Source organism: Passer domesticus, chromosome 3 (assembly GCF_036417665.1).
Source record: "Passer domesticus isolate bPasDom1 chromosome 3, bPasDom1.hap1, whole genome shotgun sequence".
NCBI classification, from domain to species: domain Eukaryota; kingdom Metazoa; phylum Chordata; class Aves; order Passeriformes; family Passeridae; genus Passer; species Passer domesticus.
In genome coordinates, this window is record NC_087476.1 from 121,626,244 (window position 1) to 121,653,764 (window position 27,521).

General features: G+C 44.9%; 1 protein-coding gene across 6 annotated transcripts in view; it reads left to right on the forward strand.

The window, feature by feature from the left end:
* BMP2 (bone morphogenetic protein 2) overlaps positions 1–27,521 on the forward strand; it is a 272,416-nt gene that overhangs the window by 59,730 nt on the left and 185,165 nt on the right. Inside the window, exon 1 of one of the 6 annotated variants that reach the window (XM_064415681.1) lies at positions 26,944–26,963. The exons of 3 other annotated variants lie outside the window; for them this stretch is intronic. The gene's annotated coding sequence lies outside the window, so the exon portion shown is untranslated. Of the gene's footprint in view, positions 1–26,943; positions 26,964–27,029; positions 27,055–27,521 lie in introns of those variants that run through there. 2 more of the 6 variants (XM_064415677.1, XM_064415683.1) reach the window with 2 other exon arrangements.

Consider the following 27,521-nt stretch of genomic DNA (forward strand, 5'->3'; position numbering starts at 1 on the left):
GAAAAAAATAAATCAACATTTTATAAATTCTTTTTCTCACAGACAAGTCTGCCTGAATGAAACAAGCAGTCCCACAACTTTATTTTAAGCTGCTTTTCCTGTTTCCCACACATTGCAGTCAGCAACTTTTGCCCAGGGCAGGATGACCATTGATTAATATGGAATACCCAAGTCCTGCCCGTAGTGGTTGGGATGCTCCAGCAAATAGGATGTTTGTTCTACTTGCAGGCCAAGGAAAAAGGAATTTCTGGAATGATCTGGATAAAAAATAACTGTTTCTTTTGGCAGTCTCGCTTGGACAGTCCTTGAGCTGTTGTGTGGTGGTTCTATTTACACCAGGAAAATCCAAGCAAACAGGCTGCCCCGGGATATCAGGATGCCTTAAGTTTCCAACATATTTTTCCTGCATATCAAAAGTTTGGATCTTTGCCGTGAAGTCATTTTGCAGAGTCGTGAGTGGAAAGCACTCCAGTTGTGGTCAGTCTGTTTTCTAACCTCTCCAGCTCCTGCTTTTCCAGGAATGGTCAGCACAGCCTCCTATCAAATAAATACCTCTAAATCTGTCCTTTCTTGATTTAATTCTCTACAAACAACTGTCCCCCCTGGGCTGTTTTTAGTGCTTGCAACACTGTTGTGTTCATTTAATCCTTGCCCCCTGTACAAATAGACAGCAAAGACAAGGCTCTACACCACGATGGCAGCCATGGGAGATGTGGGAGAAAACATGTTAATTGTTTTTTAAATGTTGGAATATGTCAACAGGCACTCTGTGGTATCATATATGGGGATATTGTATTTCCAGGAATCATCTCCAAGCTTTACTTACCAGGGAAATTGGAAAGGAGTTGCTCATGTTTCCCATAAACAGCTTTCTGGTGCTCCAGATGAATGTTTGTTCATTCTGTTTACATCATGGGGGAAAAAATGAAAGTCTGAGATGTAAATGCACAGATTTACATCCCTCTTGCTCCATTCAGGCCTGGGCAGCTGCATGGGAGAGCCCAGAGCAGTGCTTTGGACCTGTGCCTGGCTCTTCCCAGCTCTGCTGTCCAGCCAGGGATGACCTTGGCTGAGCTGTGCCTCCATTTCCACGTGTGTGAAAAGTCAGTCTGTCACAGTCCTGTTGGTTTTTCGTTTCTTCTTTTGAAACTATTTTGACCCCTGCTGCTGAAAAGAGCCAGACCCTCCTCTCCATGATTTACCCAGGTGCATGGGATAAAAGCAGGCTGCCTGGGAGGAACAGGCTCCCTTCTTTGGAGAGCACGGTGTTGCTGGAGGTGCATGACTGTCTGAAGTGTTTACATCCTGGGCTTCTAAAGTAATATCTGTAGGCCATCACTTTGGCTTGAAAATTGATTTTATTAGGTGAAAATGAAAATGAACTGAAGAAATGAACTGCGAGCCACATTGCTGGGCTTACAAAACATGTTACCCAGCCTGATGTGCCCGGATGCAATGAATACACTGAGACCACCTACTTTGAACACTCCTCTGATTTTCCAGTTTCTTTAAAGTCTAATAATACTGGCGATGCAGGATGAAAGCAATTGTGAAAAGTGAAAAAGTCCTTGTTTGCCTATCCTGTCATCTAGGCTCTGTTTCACTGAAGCTGAAAATGAAGGTAACTTGCCTTAATGCTGTAGGACAGCTTTTAGTCTAATTGAACCATGCATCGGCCAGAACCCAGCATTGAGCCTTCAGTCTCGGGTTAATCCTTTTTATTGGCTTGGGTGCAGGTTATCATCCCTTCTTATCAAACAAGGACCCCTTTCTTCTCGCTCAGGATCAGAACTAAAAGCCAGTTGAGAAAGAAATGACAAATTCAAAGCTTTAAGCCTCCCCCCTTCCCCAAAACCCACCCTGTGGACCCACGAGGTGCTGTGCGACACACACACTTCAGCTGGGAGGCTCGGGTGCATTTTTGTTGCTAGGAGGCTCCCTCCCCTTTCAGCTGTGATTTTTTGGAGCTGCAGCTTCAAAGCGTGTGGACTTGGTTCAATTGTTTTGCCCAGCATTCTCTGAGCAGGATGTCAGATTAAATTTATGGGCAGTGCTTAGTGTTTGAACACCTGCTTCAGCCTCCTCTGCTGGCACAGCTCCGAGCAGAGGTATGTCAAAGTCACCAGGAGCCTGTGTGGAATGTGGGTCACTAATTTTTTTTTTTAAGGAAAATAAAGAGGGCTTTGGGGAAAGAAAATGATAAACAGTTATTTTGTTTTAGGGAGCTGGTCAGGCTTCTGGGTCACAATTGTCCTTTCTGACATTAAATGCTTGTTAAACTAACATGAGCAAAAATCCCCCATGTTTATTAGCAAACTGTTGTACCATGATGACAGGCCAAATCGCCAAAAAGCAAAGAAAAAGTTATACTCTGCATATTTTAAATACAAGGAAAGATTTTAAAATTAAATAGGAAATCCCTGACACAAATTATCCTATATATGCTTCCCATTTATCCTACACAGGGTTTTGAGAGTGACTTCTCAAAGTTACTTATTCTGGCATGGTATTGTTTAAAATTAGAGTAAAACTACCAAAAAAATCCCACTTTTTCCCCCCTCCATAATCAGTGGCTTGCTCATTTGAAACAGATTCTACAGTGTGAGCAATATTTTAATAGGTTTTATGACAATGGGCAGGAGAAGAAATTACATTTATTAAAGATATAGCAGGGGATTAAATAAAAACAGATATTTATGAAGGTCTGAAACCTCAGTGCTTCTGCAGCTGGGTGTTTGTGCTTTCCTATGAAACATCTGGGTGTGGGTCTCAGAAACAGGATCCCAAACTAACGGAACCATGGGTCTGATCCTGTTTGGCACTGCAGTCCCCCCTTGTACAACCCAAACTCCAGCAGCCAACAGCAACTGGAAGCGTGTGAGAAGTGCACAACCCAGCAAGTTTTTGATGCCCCTGGAAGAATCCATGCCTTTTTTCTTTTGGGTTGTTCAGACAAATTCTTCCCATCCTTTGCTGTTTTGTGTTCAAGATGCTTCCTCTGCAGGCCCCCAAAAGGAGAGATTGCAACATCTTAAAAAACTTTCTTCTCCTCCATATTGTTCTTTGGGAAAAGTGGCTGGGATGTTTTTTTTTTCATACAAACCAGCCCAATGCCTGCTGGCCTGGGTATCCAAAATATAGTTTTATTGTTGTGGAAAGGCCTTAATGAGGAAGAAAAAACCCCTATTTAATAAAGTGCATCAAGTGCCCTTGGGAAAAATTAGCACACAATGACTTCTTGTGCCGCCAATTGAAACGGCAGATTGGAGTAGTGATAGGCTTTACAGGAAATATTAAAAAAGCACAGATGGCTCAAGTTTACATGTTTGCAGTGGAGCTGGAACAGCAGCTAAAGCCTTCCAGGATAGTATAATTTACTAGAAGGTCACAGACCCAGTGGTTAGGAGTGAACCTGAAGACTATTGTAAACACGCTGTTAGGAGTTGTAGAGGTTTAATCCCGGCATTTTTTGTTCTTTTCTGCAGTATTAGAAGCAATTGGCTGCAGCATTAGTGAAAAGAGATACTTAAAGCATGGAAAAATGTGACATTCCATTGGTGAGCGTGGAACGGAGCCCTTGCAGGGAGCTGGAAGGGGGTTATGCAATTGCTACTGTTACCATGTAATTAGAGGCTCTTTGGCACTGATCTATGGTTCGGCTCACAATGTGATTAAAAAAAAAAACACTGAAAAATGTAAGTAGAAACAAGCTGCTTCAGCAGTCACAGGAGTATCTGCTGTGCCCCCAGAGCCCTGCTCCACAGCTAGGGAGGCTGGCAGGGAAGGATACCCTGGCATCTGGGTTTATGGCCTTGCTCTGCCACCAGCCTCCTCAAACGCCTCAGTCAAGCCAGCTAGGATGGCTTCTTATTTAAGTAACTAATGAAATGTTCATCTATTAGAAAAACAATTTTATTTTCTAAGTTTGTGGCATCTCTGGTGGGATCTGGTGGAAATGTGAGCACAGCAGAGAGCAGGGCACCTTGCAGAGATTCTTCAAACTCCCTGGGCAGACTTTTCATCCTCTAACTGTGGCAAATGTCACTTCTTTCATTCTTCCTCCTGTACATTCAGACTGTCAGATCTTCAGGATGCAAACTGTAACATTCCAAACTCAGAAAAAGGACTTAAGAAGGCCTGTTTCAGGCTGCAGTGTGAAATGATAAGCTGGGATCTCTGAACACACTAACTGCCTTTAGTGACAGGTGTCCTTTAATGATGTGGTTTGTTCCCTGCGGAAATCAGCTTGGTCAGTCAGCTTAATGACATTTTAATGTGGAACCATGTCCTGCCTCCCCTGCAGTTTGAGCTATTTTGTGTCCTTAAAACGATCCCTAGCCCATAGAAACAGGACAAGCAGCTAATCTGGCCCAGACGCTGAGAGTAAATCTGAAGCAACAAAAAGCCCTGAACAAAAGTATAACAAAATCTGGCTCATGTATTTCCCAGTTTTCAAAGCACTGGGGAAAACAGTTCAGTATTGTTATGCCCTTCCAACAGATGGACTGATTGAAGCATGAAGAGGTGAAGTAGTTTGCCAGAGAAGTGATGGAGCTTGGATTCAGAGATGGGTGTCTTATCTCCCAGTCCAGCCTTCTGTCCCTTGGAGCACAACCACTGGGCTGTGCTCTGTGCAGCCTTGGCATTTTCACAGGTATGGTGGCTCACCTTGTGCAATTAAATGCCACTGATCCAAATGACATAATTCCAAGGGCTGTCAGCCCAGGAGCTGCTTTCTTATTGTTGTTTTTTTTCCCTTGCACATGTACATGCAAATGTGAAGGGCGTTATTTTCATTTAACAAGCTCCTGTGATATCGTTGCAATCGCTCGGTAGTTAAATCATGTTAAATTAAAACTGGCGGCTGCTGCTGCCTCATCACAATCAGCAGTACAATAGGTACCTTATTAACTGAATATTTACTTTGCAGACATTTATCTGCTCCATCAGAAAGTTGACTTCACCTGGGAATGTTAAAATGGGTGAGTTGAAGCTGGAGCTCTCGGCTAATCTGGTGCTGATCTAGATGGCAATATCTCCATGTGAATTTTACCAAATGAAACCTGCATGACTCACCCCAGAAAAATCTCAACCAATAACATGAGCTCATTAAACACCAATCAATCACCACAGCAACTAAAACCATAATGTGGCAAGGACTACTTCAAAAAAAGGGAAATTTGGGTGAAAGTGCCCACCATAGCCAGAGTTTTAAGCTGAGTCCAGTGCTAGTGATGCTTAGGTGCCAGAGAAGATGGTGAGGACACAGCCCATGGCAAGAGTAGAGATTTTCTGCAAAAGCCATGTTTGTTTTGTTCACTACACAACATTTTCCAGCTCCTTGCAGCAGAACTTTCAGGGGCCACAAGCCTGGGAGCAAGCCTTGCAATTTAACATTTGGTGGTATTTTCAACCTCTCCACTGGAGATGGGGCATGCCTGGAATCCTGTGTCAGGGGCTGAGGTCCACATGAAGAGAGAAGTGGTGTGCAACACATTGTTAGCTTCAGCCAGGTCAGAAGGAAGGAGCCCAGTTCCAGGGCCCTTGAGGTAAGAGTCAAACACCCTCTGGTTACTGCAGCAAGAGCAGGAGCCTGTGATGATGCTGGACACAGAAGGGAGACCTTTGGGTCGAGCTCAGAGCTGCTTTGGCCTCATGCAGCCTTTCTGTGCCTGCCCTCAGCTTGTGCTGGGAATTCTGCCAACCAAAATTCCTTGCTCACTGTGTGAGGAGGCTTTAAACATCTCAGTCTAATCTAGGGGTGTAGTTTGCCACCATTTCTAATGGCCTTCTATGAATGCAGGTTCAGGAGCCATTTTCAGCTGAGTAGATTGCAGTTGAGTAGGATTTGCTCTCTGAAGAATCCAGAGAGAATGATCAGGCAGGCACTGGAGAATGCCATGAGCCAAAGCCAGCAGCATCAGCCCCGGTGATTTTCATGGAATCACAGAGTGGTTTGGGTTGGAAGGAACCTTAAAGATCATCTTGTTCAACTGCCTGACATGGTCAGGGACACCTTCCACTGTCCCAGCTGCTCTAAGCCCTGTCCATCCTGGCCTTGAACACTTCCAGGGATAAGGAATCCACAGCTTCTCTGAGCAGCCTGTGCCCGGGCCTTACCACTCTCACAGGGAAGAATTTCTTCCTAATAACCAATCTAAACCTACTCACATTTTGTCCACTACGTAGTTTTCAATATTCAGTGAAAATTGAGTTTGAGTTGATCTGCCTGGGATTTATTTGGTTTCTGTTTGTGGGTGAATGGGGGGGAGAAGCAGCTCGATGATCTGCTGGGATTCTCCTACTCACTTCCCTGTGGGAGCAGAAATGTGATGTCCCATGGGAGGCAGCTCCCCTCAGCAAGGTCTCCTCGTGTGTCCTCATTTCCCAGTTACTCACCAGTAAGGCTGATGTTCACAATATGCCTGATGCTGGAGAGCTTCTGCACTGGTGGATGCAATCCTCATGGCTGCAAGAGAAGGAACAGAGACAGGATTTATGTTCCAAAACTCACAGGGAATGACAGATCTATCAATTGCAATGGATCCAGACTGGATCATGCTGAGACAACTGTTGAGTGGTTGTGAATCAATATATGTGACAATATCCCACTTTTGCAGAGCTGCAGTTAAATGACATGCACACACATCCACACTTTAATACACTGACACACTTATGTAGGCCCCAACCCTCTTTTCCTGGTAGCAGCAGCTTTAGTTTACAGAAAGAAGCTGAATAGACAGACCCTGTCCATCTCTAGATCCATATGTTTACATGGGCCAGAGTTCCCTGTGATGTAAATCAGTGATAGCCATTAAATTCAGTGATGGATACGAGCTGAGACTGGACTGTTTCTATTTACAGCACAAGCCCTGCTGTGTTTTATGTTTTGATAAGAACCGAAAATAAATTACAGAGGGGAAAAAAAGTTGAAGTTGCTCAGCAGAGAGAACTTCTTAGGGAGAAAATGGCCATGTTAAAAGGGCTTTAATTCCTGACAAGAAAGTGTAACAGAGAAGCACTGGGATTTGGACCTGACCTCAGCAAATTCAAATGAGAAGCAGAATATTGTGAAATATAATGTTGGTTAGAGGGAGATAAAACAAACTGTCAGAGGGAAGAGTGGGTTCTCCATGTGAAGTGTTCCTTCTTCAGAAATGAATTACAATTATTTGGAAAATACACTCAAGCCAAATGTAAGTTAGTGGCATATACATAGAAAACTTGACCTATGTTAAACATGAGATCAGCACTAAGCATTCTAAATCATCCCTTCTGACCCCTAATCTGCCCACGAAATCCTACTGTTTACATAAATTCTGGCACAATTAGTTCTTGACTTCAGCTGTGACTTGGTGGTAAAATAATTATTAATAACAGAAATATGCTGTAATAAATTTGGAAAGTGAATTTTTTTCAATATGTAAGAATGAAAAAAAAATTATTGATGTTTGCTGTAGTTGTGAATTCAAAATGATGTTGTTAGCTTGCTTTATACATTGGTGAGCAAGCACTTCAGAAATCAAGGACAATTTTGGAAGAGAAAGCAGAGAAATTAATTTGTGGCCACAACTTGAAACCAGTTGTTTGGATTTAACAAGGATTTAACACAGTTTAAAAGAACCCCTCCCTAAATCCAAATTAAACTTTCAGTCACAGTTCTCAGCTTTTCCCCTTGCAGACAAGTCTGTGGTCATGATAGTCCTGCTTGTGCTTTCCAGAATCTCCACACCAAAGCTGTTTCCTCATCTCTTTCTGATGATGAGAGCTCTGTCCTTTATCTCCAGATGACTCTTACACTAAATGCACAATACATTAAATTGGATCCCTCTCAGCTTGGATGAAATTTATTACTTCAGGGCTTAACATTTCATCTTGGCTTATGATTAGGAGGATGAATGCTGATAGAATGTTGTCTTCATTCTCCAGGAATGCTGGAGAGGTAAATACAATGTCTTGCTGAGCACAGTTTGGACCACACCAGTTGCTGGTGCTACTTCGTTGTGAATCTTTTTAGAGAAAGAAATCTACTGCTGGAAGCACCTTGTTAAATTAGGGACAGAAGCATGGCAAAGGGCTAGTGGCATGGGGTGGGAATAAATCCTGGCACTGAGAGGTCTGCACCTTTGGAGTTTACTGCAGCTTTGCTCCAGTGTGGAATTAGTGTTTGCAGGCATAGCTTGGGGGATTTAAGGTTTTTATATTGATGTTTCAAGTTTCAATTCTCTTTCTGTCACAAGCTTCCTGCATGAAATAAGAAATGTTAATCCTGCCCAGACCCTGTTAAAATTCAGGAGAAATTGGCTGTCACGTCTCTGGATGCTGGTACTTGGTTTGGCCAGAGGAGATGATCTCCCACCACGTGTGCAGTGCCTAAAGGATGAGAGGACAAAGAGGGACTCTCAGGTGACCTGCCCTTACAGCTCTTTGTGCTTGTGGCTTTCACCAAGGAGAGGGGATCAGACTAAAATCCATGTGAACAAATGCATCATGTCAGGAAAGGACAGGGCTTTGGCTTTCCCTTCTGTTCAGCTGAGCCAAACTCCATACTGGCTTCAGAGAAATCACATTGGGAACAGAATTGTTCCAGGGGTTACAAACAGGTGACACTCGTGGGCTGCCATGGCTGTGAACTTCTGAGCTCTTCCCAAAGCAGTTCAGTGCCTTCAGCTTTCAGCAGGAAATTCTGCTGCTTGTGTCTCCTGCAATGTTGAAACACCCCTTTGGATAATCAGTGATCAGCAAATATCATCTGTTGCTCTGCCCCCAGTTTGTCCTGCATTATATTGCCTTGCTGGAATTATATTTCACTACTTCCTTTAGAACAGGTCATATTAACTTGCCTCAAGAGACTGGAAAATTCAAGAATAAAATTCCTCTGAGACTGTTTAATGCAAAGGCACCATCTGTGGCTCACAAAATTCACCCCTTGGGAATGCACAGCTGGGGGAGTCTCAGGGTGAGCATCCCTGCCTGTGCACCCTGGCTGCTCTCACAGACAGAACCAGGGGCTGGAGGGACCTGAGATGGCACTTGCTGCTCTGTTCCCATGTTGGTCTCTGCTTCACCTCCCCCTTCACTTTGAGGATCCAGCCCTGGTGCTCTGTTTCCCTGGGAATGCCTTATCCAGGGAGTGATGATGGGGTTCCAGGCACTGCTGATCTTCCCTTGCAGTCCTCGCTGAGGTCCCCACAGGTGCTGTACAAGTCTCTGCAGCAACAGCCTTGGAGCCAAAGGGTGGGGTTTTCACCTTCATCTCAGGATTGGAGAGGAGTGCTTGCACCACCAAATCCCTAAGACACTCATAAATCTCTCTTTCCCAATAGACAAGGCAGATGTACAGTGGGAAAGGAAAACAAATGAAAAGAGGAGTGAAGGATTTGCCTGCTGTCACAAAGCAGCTCTTGGCACAGCCAAGCATGGGATTCAGGGATTTTTTTAGTCCTTCTCCTGCACAGTAGACATTTCCTCCACTCTACCACTGTCCTTTTATGGAAAAGCTCTGCTAAAACCAAATTATTTAAAAGCTTTAATCCAAATTCTGCTTCTCTCCAAGCACCAGGTGATGACTCAGAATAGTAAGCTGTCATTTCCATCCCTAAATCCTGCATGTTCTGGCAGTTCTGATATGAAAGACAATAGCTTGGGACAAGTAGTTACAGTGATTCCCATTCTTGACCACTTTTCTTCACTTTGGTGATCAGAGATGCTCTCTTTAACCCTGGCTCAGCCTCTGAATACTCCCTGGTCTTTTTAACAGCATTTGGAGCTGCTGAAGTTGCTTTGAAGGCATGATTGAGTTAAGTCACCTATAAATCCTACTTGACACAGTATCTATTTCAAGGTAGGGAAGTATACACTTAACAAAGTCGTTCAGAATCATTAGCTGGTGCTGGGAGAGAGGAAGTATTTCAATCAAAGCTTACAAGCATTTTGTCTTACATTAGCTTTTGACAAGACCCCAAGGGCCCAACTTTTGTCTTTTTAGTGTCAGAGACATCACACAGGACTCAGAAGTCAGGATGAAAAATTCACTTTTAAGAGAGATTTCTCAGAAATCGTTGATGCAATTGAATAGATAGAATTGGAGACATTTAGTACAGGTAAATAGGATGTGGAGCTCCAGGGAGGAAGTTATTACTCCATATACGTTGCCCATATGTAAAGTAGACAAAATGTAGTTTTATCAGGAGTTTGTAAGAGTTACAGTCATTGTGTCCTCGTGTTAAGAGTATTTAGAAGCCTGCAACATGTATTTTATTAATTTGTGAAGAGTTGAAGGCCATTGGATACTGTGCTTTGACCTTCTAAACAGCAACAGGGAATCATTCTCCCGAGGTGATTGTGTGATGAAACCAGTAACTCCTCTTGAAAAGTGAGCATATTTTAAAAAGAACTGCGATTTGCAAAGATCTAATCAGAGGGTTTGCCAACCAATCACTGTGTCTAGGTGTGGGATTTTGGGGTCAGCACCTTTGTTTTGGTATGTTGCACCGTGCTGAGCCCTCTGGTGGTGCTCAGCAAAAACTCCCCACGGGGCAGAGGCTGTAGGAAGCAGCCAAACTCCTGGCTGGGGTAATGGCCTCGGGGCTGTTCAGGATGCAGCAGGAATGAATTGTCTCTCTGACAGAAGTGAGTAACCAGCCCTCCTGTGTGCCTGGAAGCACCTGGGTGTGCTGCTTCTGTCTGACTCAAACCATAGCTTGGGCACAGGAAAGCTGTGCTGAGGGAGGGGAGACGGACCCATTGTTCCCCTTCTCTTAATCTTCCTTGTTTGGTTCATTTTAAAAACATCTTTAAGGACCTTGCAGTTATCACACAGCTGTCATGAAGCTGCTCTGAAGTTCCTTCTTAGCCCTGAGTATTCCATCTACTGTCAGAGTGTGAAGGGCCAAAGTAGGTTAACTCTCCTTCTTTTTGGTAATTACAGCTAAAAAATCCTTTTGTGGTGCTGTCTGGGGATAGTTTCCTACACCTTTCTTATGGTGCAGGACCAGCTTAAGCATGACTGCTACAGATCAGTATGTACCAGTATCAATGTGTGAGCTGCAATGAAGTCTGAACATGCTGCTGCTGCTAGACTTGTTTGCCATGGAGAAAACTGGAAAGAAGGAAGTTGGAAGCAGAGAAACAATAGGCTGGGGAATGCTGATGATGGAGAAGAGATGATTAAAACTTACATCAATGTTTCTTGCATGCAACATTATGTTGAGTTTGCAGATTTGGAAGTTTTGTTGATCATATTGCACCCTCCTGTCAAACAAGGGCAGGAGATTTGTCTTGATCTTTGCTTTGGTACCCAGGGCACCAAGCAGTGGGGTCTGGTCCCTGCTCGTTCTCTGCAGTGCCCAGAGCTCCTCTCTCAATAAATTGATTTATTAACAGCTATCAGTAAAACCTTTCTCTCTCAGTGCCACATTTGATTGCAGTTACTAGGAATTTGGATTATGTGCCAGGCAAGCTGTTGATGTAAGACACCCCTGTGCACCTGTCCACTTAGAAGGTTGATCTTATATAGATCTTTACCTCAGGAAGTGGCTGCTGCTAATAATTTATTGGGTGCTGACAGCCTGTTCTTCCCTGTCCAAAATACCTCCTCTCTCCAAAGGCTGCCTACCGAGTGAGGCAGACAGTGCCCTATAAATCATGATCAAATAGAGCCATGCTGCAGTGATTCAATATGTGATTCATTTAAGGTTGGAGGGGAGGAGGAGAGATGGGAAAAGATGGGATAAAAGCACTTTTCCTGAAGAATGCAGAGCGTCGATCACAGATTATTTTCAATTAGATTTGCTGGCGTGAGGCTTATGCATGCAGGCAGGAACTGGTTGTCTTGTGAACTCTCTGCTTTATTCACAGGAGCAATGCTTAGATGTCCTTCTCAGGAGCTACTTAAAAAGCAGGGCTGTTTATCTGTAAAGGGAAAAATTATACATGTTGCTCTGCTTTTCAGCCCTAAGGTTATGTCTCTTCTCACCAAGGTCTTGCTAAGCATTTGTTCTTGAATCAAAAGATACTTTCAATTGATGAAAGCAATTAAATGATTTGACAGTGGCTGTCTGTGTTAGGTCTGTCTTTAAGGATTTTGGTGTCTCAGAAATTCTACACTGAAGGTTTCTGATGTGTGTCAAAGAACTTGATTTAAACTCTGATTCTGGGGCAGGGTGTGTGTGTAATGACACAGGAGAGGAAGTCTGTCTTTCAGTTCTGCTGTCTGAAGAGGTGTTCAGAAGATTCCACAGCTTTTGTCAGAGTTGCTTTCTTGTGTGAATGACTTAAAGGTTCAAAGAGCTGCTTCCACAGACCTACGTCTGAGCGCCTGCCCTCCCTCAGGAGAGTCAGCCCAGCCTCTGCCCATGGCCACTGGGTGATCCCCCTGCAAGTACAGGAGTCCATGGGAACCTGTGAAAGGACCTGCAGAGCACAGGAAGTGCAGGGCTCTGAGTTTGACCCCAAGCTGTGTCCTGGGAATATTTTAATCCAAAGGTGTCCAGTTCTGGACAGATGTGGAAACAAGGTACAACGTGTTCAAAGCCTGGGGCTGCTCTGCTGTGGAAAGCTCTGTTTCCCCAAAGGGAAGGAGGCCTTTGCACACTGTGCTGCCATTATTTACTGGGGGTAAAGTTGTTTAAGAGCATCAGCATGATTTGGGAGTTTCTCTTTGGGAGTTCTGACTAACCTAATATGATACTTGATATTGCTGCCCTTGCTCCTCTGATGGACATTGTTGCCCTGAAACAGCAGGACCTGACTTGGAATTGCCACTTTTTCCAGCCTGACATGTTCAAGTTTACCTTTAGTCTGCTGTCTTGGCTTATTTTTATGTGTCAGCCTGACATTTGAGGCTAATGGTACCTTTGCTCTCTGCCAGCTTCTGTCTGAGCCCCACACTCATCCCCCTGCTTGTCACTGGGACACTGGGGATTGTCACATAGCAATGTCCCCATGGCAGCTGCTGGCCTGCTGCTCATCCTGACTGATGGGAATGGCAGCACATCTGGATCCCACTGGGGCTCTGTGGGAGGCCTTGGCTCCCTCTCCCTTCTGTGCAATCACCAGGGAGCCAGGGAATGGATCTTGCACCTCCAGGGTATGGCCAAGCTACAGTTCTAGAGCCCAGAAATTCCCCTCTGCATTTGGGCCGTGCAGGTGATGTGTTCAGCCTGGATGGACAGACAGAGCCTGTCCACAGGCTCTGCCAGGGCCCTTCTGTACAGGTGCCAAGCAGGAAACTGCATTGTGCTTTGGCTTGGATTGTGCTTGAGCTTTCAAAGGGAATCTTTGTACCACCACACAACAGTCCACGTCACAGAGCAGTCCTGCCATAACATCTGCACATAAAGCTGGAAACCTTGGCAGGCATCTGGTTCGTGGGTTAGGCTTAGGGCTGGAGCAGATCTCAACACTATTTTCCTAGATCCTCTTGGATCACTCCACAGTGTCTGCTGATGTCACTGTAGGCTTAGGCTGGTCTTAAGGATGGCTTTGGGCTGCAGTAATCTGTAAAGCCTAAGCTTCTTTTTAAAACAGGGTCTGTTTTCAGATGGACTGCAAAGCAATGTTGCCTGTCATAAACTGTGAGAAATCTTCACAAAATTAGATAGTAAAAAGATAAAAATCAGGAAGTTCCAAATTCTCCTTGCTAAATGGGGATACAGACCTGAATGACTCAGAAGGAGTGGGTTCAGCCCTCCCCTGTCTTGCACCATGTGTGGTATTTCACAGCAGCACATCCATGCTGGTTCTCAGGTTACCAAAGTGCAGTGGTAGCACCTGCCCCGGGTTGGGGCATACAACAGGCACCTTCCTGCAGGGCCAGGGAATCTCAGCTGCTGTCAGGGGGGCTTTCCTCAGGAACAGCACATCAAAGCACTGCCTTGACCACAGGCAAGGGCTGGTTCCTCCATCCTTGAGAGGGCAGCAAGGCTTTAGGGAGGTCCCCTGAGCCTGCCACCCTTGCCCAGAACGAGGATCATCTCAGCCTGTCTTTCACAAACAGGTGAGTGCCAGCACCCCAAAGCCAGCCCGTGTCAGCCACCTCTGGGGTGGAGGGAGCTGAGGTTTTTCTGTCAGGGAACTGGCCAGGCTTCCCTGCAGCACTGTGGGGAACCTTGCAGAACACACTGCCTGCCTCTGTGGGTGGACTGGAATCCCCAGCATGAATTGTTCAAACTCTTCCAGCAAAGGAGCAGGCTCCTTCAAATTCCAGGCACAAGAACAACTCTGAAATGGATGGTTTTCATCTCTGAGTCACTGGCACAAGGCAGCTTGGGTTCCTCTCCTTTGCCCACAAGTTTCCTGGTAGGGAGTTCCAGCAACCTGCCGAGGTGTGCAGCAAGCTGGGGAAAGGTCAGGCACTGCTCGTGCTCTGCACCTACACAGACAACGTGTAGCAACAGATCCCAGCTGGAGAGAGGAGCCTGCTGAATTCCCAGCACTCAGTATGCTTGTCAATACACATCTATTCTCAGCAGACTTGGGCTTATGATCTAATTAGGATTTATTAGAAGGTAAATGATCTTCTTAACAGCAAATAGAGTTTAAACTGATGAGGGTTTTGTATAAACACACACGTGCACACACAGAGGTTTGTACAAGATTGTTACCCAAGCTCTTGCTGTAGAAGCCAATATGAATATTTTTTCTAGTGAATCAGACAAAGGAATAGATTATTTTCCTTTTTATTAATTAAAATATATTTCTAGTCAAATTTATTTGAGTGTCACTGGTTATGAGTATCAAAATAATGGATGTTAGAAAACCAGGCATTCTTTCTGCAGCCAGAGCCTCAAGATATGATTCATGGGCCATTTCTTAGTCCTGTGAAGAACTGCTGAGGTGGTGAGGCTGCTGGAGCAGCCCATGTGGATCTCCAGGAGCACAAGGCTGTGTTTTTGAGCACTCCTGACATTAGTGCCACCTAAATGACTTTAAAAAATCATGAGGTATCCCTGGACAGGTTTGTGCAGTGAGGTCTCTGCAGGCACAGGAGCTGGGACAGGTTTGGAAGCATCCCATGTTCTTATCCTCCTGCATAACCATTCCTGACTGTGATGTGGGTTTGCCCTTCAGCACTCAGTGAGCAAGCTGGACCATTCCCTTTGCTTTGCCAGCCCTTCCCATGGATCTCTTGCATGTGGGAACAGCAGGGGAGATGGTTTGGGATGGGAGAAGGGGTGGGTCAGTGAGGATGGCTGCTCACATGTGTTCTACATGAGAGAAATGCTTCTCCTAGGCAGGGAGGGAAGGAGGGAGGGAGGGAGGGAGGGAGGGAGGGAGGGAGGGAGGGAGGAAGGAAGGAAGGAAGGAAGGAAGGAAGGAAGGAAGGAAGGAAGGAAGGAAGGAAGGAAGGAAGGAAGGAAGGAAGGAAGGAAGGAAGGAAGGAAGGAAGGAAGGAAGGAAGGAAGGAAGGAAGGAAGGAAGGAAGGAAGGAAGGAAGGAAGGAAGGAAGGAAGGAAGGAAGGAAGGAAGGTGTGAGTGCCTGTGCTGCTGGAGCAGTCCCTGGCCAGGTTTTGGCTGCAGCCCTGGCCAGGCTGTCCCGGGTGGCTCTGGAGCAAGGCCTGGCAGCAGCCTCTTCCCAGGGCTGTCCCCAGGGGCTGTTTGCATGCAGGCTCCCTGTTTGGAAGGGTGAGGGTGTTTACTGGCAGAGCCTCGTGCAGTTCCCTGCCAGCTGGCCTCCATGCCCAGGAATGTTCCCAGGCACACTTCATTTCCTTGGATAGATAGAAGCTAATGTTACCAGCTATCATCCGTGCCCGAATCTCACAGCACGGGGCTGCACTGCCTTGGTGCTGCACACAAAGCTTTGCAGCAGTGCCTTCTGCTGCATGGGGTGTTTATGGCTTGTGTGGTGCATGTTTGAAACTGAGAGCCCCAGCACCATGAGCAGCTTTGTCCCAGACCTTCCTGCTGTAAGGGCTCCAAGCCATGCTGCTGTTGGGACTTCAGCAATGAACCCACCCTTTATGGCCATGACTTTGAGGTCATCAGCAGTTCAGGTTGCCTTGCTGCATGTTCTTATTTACTTCTCATTAACATTAAGTTTACTTTGGAATTGTTGCTTTCCAAAGCAGGAATCCCAACCCAAATGAACTGAGTGGAAAATTCACACTGACTCTATACGGATAGGATTTTCCTGTAATTTCCTGTCATAGAATCACAAAATGGTTTGGTTTGGAAGGGACATTAAAGATCATCTAATTCCAACTCCGTTGCCATGGGCAGGGACAACTTCCCCTATCCCAGGTTGCTCAGAGCTCCATCCAGCCTGGCCTTGGACACTTCCAGGGATGGGGGAGCCACAGCTTTTCTGGGCAACCTGTGCCAGGACCTCACCATTCTTGGAGTAAAGAATTTCTTCCTAATACCCAATCTAACCCTAGTCCCTTTCAGTTTCAGGCCATTCCCCTTGTCCTGTCATTTCAGGTCCTTGTACAAAATCCTTCTCCATCTTTCCTGTAGGATCCCTTCAGGAACTGAAGGCCATGTCCTTTTCTTCTCCAGACTGAACAATCCCAATTCTCACAGGCTTGCCTCATAGGAGAGAGGCTCCATCCCACTAATCATCTTGGTAGCCTCCTCTCCAACAGAGGTGATGTCCATCAGCTAACTTCCTGTGTTCCTGGTTATTTTAATTTAGACGCACTTCTTGTAGTCTTTCTAGTTATTTTATTCCAATAGCTCTCATCCTTCTGGGTCCCACTGTATGATTTTTCTGCTCCTCCTTTGCTGTTTGCCTCTCCTCATGCCCAGTCCATCTCTTTCTGTAAAAAATCTTTGAACTTTTTTTGCTGTAGTTACTGAAGCTGTATTTGCAGAAGTTTAGGGCGGCAGAGATCACAAAAAATAACAGGTCTTGTGGAAAAATAGAATTTTTGCATGACAGCATCTCCTTTTGGATCAATGGCAGTGAGTCATATGCCAGGGTGTCTAGATGGGTGTGATTTCTTCTCTAAAGAAGATTTGTAGGAAAATATAATGCATTTTAGGATTGTCATCTGTGTTCTATTCAAAGACCCTAAGGATGCTTCAAAGGCATGATTTGCAGTAAGCTGTTCGTCATAGCTGAGACAGTCACCATTTTGTGATGTGGGAGTGATGCTGATATTTTGTATATTCTTTATTAGGTGTCTGTAATTACCCCTTACTTTTGACCTCTGTCTCTAAGCCAAGGCAAACCAGACATTTTGGCTTATTGTAGTGCAATTGCTGGATTTAATTTTTCATTTTTGTAACCTGCACAGTGATGTCACCTGCAGATAATGTTGGGGCAGATTCTTCCCTCAAATGTGGTGGGTTATTTTGGGTAGTTGGAAATAATCACCTAGTCTTGTGTTCTCAGAAGAACTGCTCAGCTTGGTACAGGTGACTGATGTGCAAATAACAGACCTGGGGTGATTTTTCAGGAAATAAAGAAGCAGGGAGCCCTGCATGGTCTTTAATACTGCTATTTATATAAATGATAAGAGACTGTGGGTTTGAAGGCAAAGCTGCTGCCTGATTTCTCCCTGGCAGCAGAACATCTGAAATGCTTATGGTATTCAAATCTGTGATTGCTCCTTCTGAGCAAGTTTCACTTGGATCCAAAGTGGCAGTAGTTCAGAACTGTTGCACTGACCTTCTTTTAAATTCAAATGTTCTATCTATCTATCTATCTATCTATCTATCTATCTATCTTATCTATCTATGTAATCTATATATCTATTTTATCTATCTATATCTATCTATATCTATCATCTATCTATCTATCTATCTATCTATCTATCTATCTTATCTATCTATATCTATCTATCTATCTATCTATGTAATCTATATATCTATTTTATCTATATCTATCTATCTATATCTATCTATCTATCTATCTATCTATCTATCTATCTATCTATCTATCTATCTAATCTGTATATACCCATTTTGATCCAGTTTTCTGATTTGGTGGATACAGTTCCTCAGTAAAGACAGAAGCAGTTTCAAAGCATGCTGTGATGCACATCTCTTGTATCTCCTGAAGAGATGCATTTTATTCTCCTCTGGACCATCAGCTCCACAGCCAGATTAGCCACCTCTATGAGGAGAAAAGGCCAATGGCCCAAAGGAAAGTTTTAGGGTTTAATGGAACAGTAAAAAAAGCAAATACTAAGTTTTTAATCAAAGAAATGAAAATGAAGAGCACACAGTAGTCAGTTCTTCATGATCCATGAATCCCTTTCTCTTGCCCTGCAGAAAGCACAGGTGTTCTGCAGTAGCTGGGCAGATCCTGTTGGCAGATCTCTCATTCAATGTAGTGGTGCAGGATCAGGGACTTGGGAAGGAAACTGGGAATACAAGAAGTAGGTGAGATCTGCTGAGACGTAGATCCAGCCATCTGCTATCTGTACACAAAATCACTTGCAACTTTTCAAACCTCCATCTCTGATGGATTTCTTTGTCCTCACAGCCACCCTTGGCCAGCTTTTCTAGTGACTCAACTGCTCCCTTTTTGCCCAGATTGTTTCACTGTAGATGCTGCTTTCCTTGAGTCAAAGTTGTTCTGTCTCCAGATCTTCTCCATGCCACGCATGGCCCTGCCCTGCATGGTGAGGAGAGCATTCCCTCTGCCTCTCACTCTCAGCCACCACAGCCAAACCCTTCCTTCTGTCACCTGCTTGTGCTGCCCCGTCCCAGAATTCCTGCTCAGCACTGGAAGGCACACAAGGTAACCCCAGTGTTTGGAGACCACCCCAGCACGCTCTGGTGGTGACAGCAAACGGGACATGAGCTGTGGTGTCTCACAAGTATCAAACCAAACACTGGCTACGTATTTCTGTAGATGGCTTTTGGGATTCAGCATCAACATTTCTGCAAGGCAGAATCTGTTGGTTTCTGTGGGCAAATTCATCACCAAACACAACAGGATCATGAACACGAAAGGCTTTTAGAGAGAACTGTAATGTGAATAATTGTCATTGCAGCAGCACTTCCAAAATAATAATTTCCAAATGATTTTATAGTTTTGCTGCATAAGTCACACAGTACCCAGGTAGGCTCAAATCAAAGTATCTCGACCTTACTACATTTGAGCTAAGCTTTTATTGATGGAAATTTTCATGGAACACGTTTTCTCATGGAAATTTAATTTTCTCCATTTGAAGTTGTATTTCTTGCAGATGAAGTGAGTGTGCTTGTTCATTGTGAAGATAACAATACAGCCAATGAATTGCATATGCCTGAGTAAACTCTAAACACACAAGCCTAACATGGAATATAAATCTAAATGTCTTGCACATGCTATGCAAATTCAAGAGTCTTCAATAGGGCCCTGTTTCAGCAAGGAGCTGATTCCAGAAAAGTTTGAAAAAGCAGTGGAATAACTTTAACATTATTAACCCACATAAAGACTCCTGAATATAGCACAAAATCACTCATGTTGATATTGGCTCCCCCCTGGAAAGAAAAAGAGATCAAAGGGTTTTTTTCCCCCCTGAAAATATTAGCCTTGAGTTTGTTTTCAGATCTTTAATGTAAAATTGCATTTACTTTCTATGTTTTCAAGACTGAGGCATTATTGTTACTCCAGTTCAGTAGGCTTTTTATAATCAGTTCTTATACTCACATTTATTTAGCTCTTTCTGAATGGCAAGGAGAAAATTTTTCCCACAAAAATGGAGAGTCTTTTCAAAGGTGAAAGTACCATAAAGAACTGCACCTTTATGGTTATTCCCAGATTTGTTTATAAGTTTAGAGCCCCATAAACTATTTAGAAGTAGTTCAATGGGTAAGTTGAAGCTGATTCAACATAAATTGCTGCATCCTGATACTTTGTTCATTTTCTGTTCTAGCATATTGTACTTTTTAGTGCATTGTAGTATTGGGTTACTCAAACAAGATGAGAATGATCATTTCAACAAGAGTGGGACTAAAGCTGGGGTTTTTTTGAAGAATATTGCACATTGTCTTTTATTGTTCTGATTTCAAAATGGTGCCTGTGTATTCTTGTCAAAACCCAGAGAATTATAATGCATCTTAATGAGATGTATTTGTTTAATATCTGCAGAGAAAAACCCAAAGTAACCCTCTCTAATGCATCTTGAGTTTCTGCTTTATATTTTTGTCCATCAGGGACCACCCTGACTGGGGTTTAGTGCTAAAACCCTACCAGTCAATGCACTGCTTCACTTCCAGGCAGAGCCTCACATGGGGTGAGAGGGTGTGAAAAAAACCTTTTCCACTCGAATTTTCCAATCTAGAATTTCTACCTCCTTCACCTCCCAGGAGTGACAATACCTTTGTCACAAACTGCTGGTACTGCACAAATCTGGGCACCCCAGATCCTGGGTGACACCAGCAATTCTGTTCACTCTGCTGAGAAGAAATGCTGTAAATTCTCCTGCTTCCCCAGGGTCTTGAGAGACAGCTGGAAAAACACTGCATGGGCCATTCTTCACAAGGCTTGAGAACTGAGGGGAAGCAGCTCTGTCCAACCTTTGGCTCCTTTTTCCTGAAGAACCTGAAGCTGATGTGGAGGGAATGGTGAGAGCCAGGATGGCTTCTCTCTGTCCTTCAAAGTTAGGACCTTCTCCTGCAGTCCTGGTGTTAGAGGGGAGGTCTTGCCTGAGTGAGGAATGCAGCCACAAATGAGTTCCTTACTCCAGGATGTTAATTGCTGTTGAGAATATTTACCAATGGGCTTATTTAATGAAGTGATTTGTTGATCCTAAGAAACTGCTTTATCTCATCAAGTCCAAAGCACAGGAAATCTAATGTGAAGGTTTGGTCCCAGCAAAGTATGCTTGGCTTGAAGAAAAGAATCACACTTTGGAAAAAAAGGAATAATAGAATATTAAATTACTAATGGCTTTTGCAGCTTGTTTGCAGTTTGATCTTTCTATGCTGTAAAAATTATTTCAGTATTTAACTTCTGGGGCTTAATTTGTGCCTTTGCTTGGGTTATTTAAAAAAAATAAATTCTTCTGCTTGGAAGAGTTTGTTTCCTACAACAGAAAAAGAGTATTACAATAGATGGTTTGCCTTTGGCTGCCAGAAGCCCCAGCTGTTGGGAGGAGGATATTCTGCACAAGTGTGTAAATAATGTTAAGACTGTCAGGCTTCCTTGAAACTGCATGAAAACACAGCTTACCTCTCCCAAACCTCCAGTCCAGGAGTGTGAGTCTCTGTGTGCTACCTTGGCTTTGATAGGTCTGCTCACACCCTCCAGTCACAGAAATGCTCATGTGCTTGGCTGGGTCAGAGCCGTGCAGCCCCTGTAATCCTGCTCCAGCAGTCTTTACTTGAAGCCTCTTGCCATTGCTGTGGATATGGACACGGGGGTTGGAGCTCGGCATGTGGTGCCAAGGCCTGGGCAGCCTGTGCTGAGCCTTGGCCACACAGAGAGGCAGCTTGGTGCTGCCTCATCCAGGCAGCTTGGAGAGGTTGTGTTGGCACAAGCTGTGGGCACAGCTTCCAGGTGCCCTCAGAGAGCTGGGACTAGGTGAGGGTACTGGTGGGGTCACTTTGTACCCTGTCATGGGGGTGACAGACCTTAGCTGGCCCACAGAGGGGCAGAGGAAGGGTTCCACCTGCTGATGTGGAGCTGGTGTCTCCACGTGTTGGTCTCCTGTTCCAGACATCCCTGGATTTCTCCACATGTGAGCTCGTTAGGTGCATACCTCACTCTACAGAAGGGAATGTGATGTGTGAGAGGATTTGCACAGGGTCAGCAATGGTAGAGCTGAAGATGAATCCAAGTCTCTTGAAGCCACGCCAGTACCTCAGCCACAGGGCCACCATTCCTTTGGAGAATACTTTCCTTTGGCTCTAGCAGCTTTTGCAGTTGGCTGGCTTTGTAGAGCAGATCCAAGGCTCACTGAAGTCAGTGGAATCCACTTACTGGTTTCCAGCAGGCTTTGGATCAGTCCCATTAGATGCATTTTTCCCATACACTAGAAAGAACATGCTCCTATTACCTGTCCCAGTTGTATGTTAGGGAAGCTGTAGGGCTGGACCTTAGGGTTGTTTGTTTCACCTTGTAAGGACCCCTGGCAACTCTTTGAAAACACTGATAGAAACCAAGGTTATTGCTCCCATCTCCCCACTGGAAATTTCTGCTCCCTCAGAGCACAGCTACATAAACAGCTGGTTTGGCATTTAGCACAAGGGAAGGAACAGAAACGCCTGGCAGGGTGGTGGGAATGAGTTATTGGAGGTGATGGGGGTAGGGCCAGAACCTTGCAGCAGAGCTACTGGTGGTGGAAGAAGCTGTGCTGGATGCTGAATCCACTGTTTCTGTGGCTGCAGCCTCTTTGAGGCTCTTTGAAGAGATGGGAACTATCAGATGTGGGTGGAAGGGATCTCTTCAACTGCTAGTAAAATGTCATGATCAGTGTGATGGTTGATCACCCAGTTAACCAACAGCTGTAATGAAGATTTCCTTTAGTTCCCCAGGGTCAGCACTATCCTCTGCCACTGCCCCAGACTGCAAAAATGTTGGGTGGGAATTCGCTGCTGTTTTTACATTCCCATATTCCCTCACCTGTGCTAATACCAATTTTTCTTAGCAGCCTTGTCTCTGCCCATGAGGAAGTCAATCCTGTTTGTTATGAGATCAGTGCCTTCTGTGGCATGGTTTCCTGAGGTTTCCTCTGTGAGGGAGGGGAAGACTGAGCAGAGCTGAACACAAACCTCATGTGCACCAAAACCTGAGTTGTATTTCTGCTGACTGTTCTCACCCAAAGACCATTGAAACAGTCTCTTAGAGGAGGCTGCCTACTGTGACTGCAGAACAGTCATTAGCTTGATTTAAAATTATATACATGGACTCAAACAAAAATGTGCTCCTGTCAGGTTTTCTGCCTGTTTGCTGGTCCTGCTGAGGACCCTGCTGAGCCTGGATTCATCCCAGTTTGCATTAGATTCTTAGTCAATTGTTCACGCTGGAGACCCAATTCCTCTGTGGGCCTGGGAGTCCTCAGTAACCAGTGGAGAAAAAAATGGTTACTTCCCAAAAACAATTCAGAATTTAGATGGGATCTAAGTACCTAAACATCTTCAGTCATTTACTGAATGTAAAGGGAGTTCAGGACAGGGAAACTCCTAGTTTAAGCAGTTTAGCAAAGTGCCTGAAGTTGGATGAAATGGATCTGTGTGCTGGTGACTAGTGATTTCTCATGGACCTCACTAGACTTTCATGGAGCTGCTTAACTACAGATATGTTGTTTAATAAGGGAAAGAGAAACCTGTGGGAAAACAAAGAATATCAATAATCACACATACTTACAAAGAATATCACTAATCACACATACTTACATCTGGCAATAAAGTTTTTGGAAAAAAAATCAGTACAGCAGCTTGTTGCCTTTGAAATGTAATGCTATTAAAATGTTCAACATGAAGTTTCTATTTTTAAAATAGCAGTTGAAAGAAATGCACGAGATTAATAAGAAGCTAAATTGAAACCATGTTGGTTCATAGGTAACACAGACAAACACGGAGTTAATGGGGAGGGCTGTGTGTGCACTCCAGTTTGGGCCACTGCTTGTTTGGTTTTTATTTTGTCTTTCTTAGGAAGCAGAAAGGGGTATAGAAATACCAGCCTGTTTAATCTCTTACTTCCTTTCTCCGGCTGTTGTTCAGTTGAGTTTATTAAGCCTTCTGAAACAGCAGCTTATGGCAAGTTAAGACATCATCTGCCAGCCCAAGACATAGGGAGTCGCTGACATAAACTCTTCTCCAGCAGAAATGGACATCAGTCTGCCCACAGAAAGCCTTAAACACAAACAAGGGGATATGGAGCAATCGTGTTGCAAATTGAGGTTTGAGTTGAAGAGCTATTGGCCTGGAAGGGAGAAATCACCTGACACAGGTGTCCAGGAGAGCTGCAGATCTCTGTCTCTTGTTGGAGCAGATGCAGCTGAGAATAAACAATTCTTGTCCAGCTAAAAAGCAGGAGAGAGGAGCTGCACCTCCAGGGAAGTGTGTACAAACGCATATGGGATTTTGTTCCAGGGTGACCACAGTCTCGTGTTAACCACAGCTGCCAGCCCAGAGGATTTGATGAACTCAAGTTCTTGATATTAGATAAGAAAAGGATATTGAGCAGGGAAGAAGACTGTTGGTAGGCTGGACCCTGGAGAAGAACTTTGGTTTCGTTGGCACTGTTGTGACCATTTACAGGATGTCAAAATCTGTCCCACTGGCTGCAGTGGCTTTAGGATGATACTTGTCAGCAGCACAACAGTCCCACATGGCTTTTATTTTCTCCCAGATTATTAACTTTGTTTTAAAGGCTAAAGGAACTGTCTGGGTGGCAGTAACAGAAGAATGAGCACTGGAGGACCTTGTTAGTAGCCCAGGGGAGAATATGCAGATAGTGGCTTGGTTCAAGAATTGTTGGCAGCAGCAGTGAATGTTACCAGCGGGCACTGTTGGAGCTGTGTATGGAATAACCTGCTGTAAATAAACGGCACACAATGTCCAGAGAACATTTACATAAGGGAGACGTCTGTAAAATATTAAAGGAGTAAATGTAGGAAGGATCTAAGAACTCATTGGAACTGAATGACAAGATAAAGCCAGGAGAATTTCTGCCCCAAGGCACTCTTAGTCAGCTCCAGCAGCCTCCCTCCATGCCAATATGACCTCCAGACATGTTTCCCCAATCCAGGTTTCTGGCTATTCCTCTGAGGATGTTTGATTTTCAGTTGAACCCTGCATGTCTCATAACAAGCTCCAGGTCTGTTTTGTGGTCACGGTTCGTGTTCCATGAATCTTATTTCTTAGATAATGGAGATTGGGATAGGGTCAGTGATGGGAACCTTGGGGAAGGCCATAGATATATGGGGAGGGATCTGCTAGTGTTTAACAAGAGAACATTGAAATCTTTCCCGTTTACTCCTATGACTGCTCTGATTTTACATATGAGCAAGTTACATAGGTTGTTAAGCTTCAATAACTTAAGCTCTGCAAAACGTATGCATGAATGACAAGAACACAGGGGCAAACTGCCCAATGGCAGCATTGCTAAATAATTTTTTTCCAGTCAGAACTATCCAGTATTAAAGAAAAATAAACAAAACCCTCAGAATTTTGAATGTTAGATGAAGAAATCCCAATTTTTTCTCATTGAGCAGATACCCCATTTTCTCAGACACTGACCTATTTACTCAAGCAGTTTGGAGTCTCAAAGTTATTGTTTAGGTGTTATATGCTATTGGTAAAATTGGTTGGATAGTAGAACTTTCTCTATTAAAACAAAATTTGAAATTTCAGAATGAGTTTGCACACCCCATCAGGAGATCAGGCACTCAGTGAAGCTGGAGTGTGTTGGGCACTCACCGTGTACGAAATATTCTGGGAAGTTTTACTTTGGAAGCGTCAAAACATTTTGATTCTGAAATTTGAAAATACGACGTTTGATAGCAGTGATTTTCTATTATCATATCATAAAGTATAACAATGTAAGCTCACTGGGGTGTAACAGTCTGCACACATGGTATGTATTAACATTTGTTTTCATGTAACATATGTATGAGTTGAAACAATGAAATACAGTGATATGGTGAGAATAAAACATATGAGTTAAGATTAACTTGGAAAGTTAAAACATTCAGCTGTAAAACAATTTGGTTTCACAAAAAACAGTCTTTATTATGTAAAAACTACTACATCAAACTGCTCCTAGCTTTCAAGCCAGTTTCATTATTATAAGTGAAACCAGTGATGCCCAACAATTTCCATTGTGGCAGCGTTTAATGCTGTTAAACTTTTACCATGCGTGCTGAAATCATCCACGCTGAGGGCTGCTGCAGGCTGGGCTCCCCTGGAAATGATTGGCAGAAATGCTTTGGCAGTTTCTGAGGCTGAGCACAGGGATGAATATATGGTTTTGCTTACATTAAAACACTACAGCTGTTTCAGAGAAAGGTACTGAAAAGGGTACTGGGGTGGGTTTTTTGTTTCCCAAGCATCTGCCCTGGTTTGGCCAAGGTGTGAACTCATGTCATGTTCACACATTCTCTGTATAGCTCAGGAGCTCTCTAGGCTCAAGGAGGGATTGGGGCAACCAGGGACTCATGTCTGGTTTTTTATTTCACATTCGCTGCTCAAATATGTAGGCAAGGTTTGGAAGGAACAGTAGCTTCAAGTACTTTGTGTTCTTGATTGATCTAATTAGGTAATTGTGCCTTTCTGCTAAGGGAAAACCAGCTAATCTGTAGAAAAGTCAGTTTGGCACATGGAACATCTGCTGTTCTTCCTCTTCTGCCTTCACCCTCAAGTCCACGTTTCGAGGCAGGCGCGGTGAGGCGATGCTCTCCTCCGTGCCAAAGCAGAGCCTGCAGTGCCAGAGATCTAATCAGGTGGTGACACCAAGGACTGGCAGGGATGCTTGTGAACATAGAAAAAGTAGTTCTCCTGGCTCTCCCAGACCTGTGGCTGGCCAGAAGCGAGGTTTCAATTATAAGCAGGGCTAAAGTACATTTGTGTTAATGAGAAATCCGTCAGCCGAGGTGCAGATACTCCAAGAACACGTGTGATGGGATTATGTGCGTGTTCATTTGACATAGCTGCTCACTTGAATTTGGTTAATTAAGATGGATGATCCCTTTTGGCTGGAAAGTGGCATCACTGAACCCAAGTGTCTGCTAGAAGTGTGAGATGTTGTGATTCCTGGGCTGCCAGGTGTCAGCAGTCACCTCAGAACACCCGGCCGGGGTCTGTGAGGGAAGGGTGGGCGGCAAGGTGCAGGTTGTCACTGCTAACATGGAACGGGGTGGCTTGTCAGCCCTGCTGCGTGAAAACCTTCAGGACCCATTTCTGGGGGATTTCTCAGTGCTGGGTGCAATCTGGGTGCTTGGGCATCGGTCTCCTTGTGAGGAGAGGAGGGGTTCTCCGAGGCTCTGAGGAGAGATGAGGGGCTCCTCCCTGAGGCTGTGAGGCGAGGAAGGGGCTGCCCAGGTTGTGAGCAGAGGAGTGGGATCCTCCCTGAGGCTGTGAGGAGAGGAAGGGGCTGCCCAGCTGTGAGGGGAGGAAGGCACGGCTCCGGCTGTGAGGGGAGGACGGGGCACGGCCCCGGCTGTGGTGGTGAGAACACACGGCCCGATCTGTGAGGGGGAGAACACACGGCCCGGGATGTGAGGGGGAGAACACACGGCCCGGGCTGTGAGGGGGAGAACACACGGCCCCGGCTGTGGTGGGGAGAACACACGGCCCGATCTGTGAGGGGGAGAACACACGGCCCCGGCTGTGGTGGGGAGAACACACGGCCCGGGATGTGAGGGGGAGAACACACGGCCCGGGATGTGAGGGGGAGAACACACGGCCCGGGCTGTGAGGGGGAGAACACACGGCCCGGGATGTGAGGGAAGAACACACGGCCCGGGATGTGAAGGGGAGAACACACGGCCCGGGATGTGAAGGGGAGAACACACGGCCCGGGATGTGAAGGAAGAACACACGGCCCGATCTGTGAGGGGGAGAACACACGGCCCGGGCTGTGAGGGAAGAACACACGGCCCGGGCTGTGAGGGAAGAACACACGGCCCCGGCTG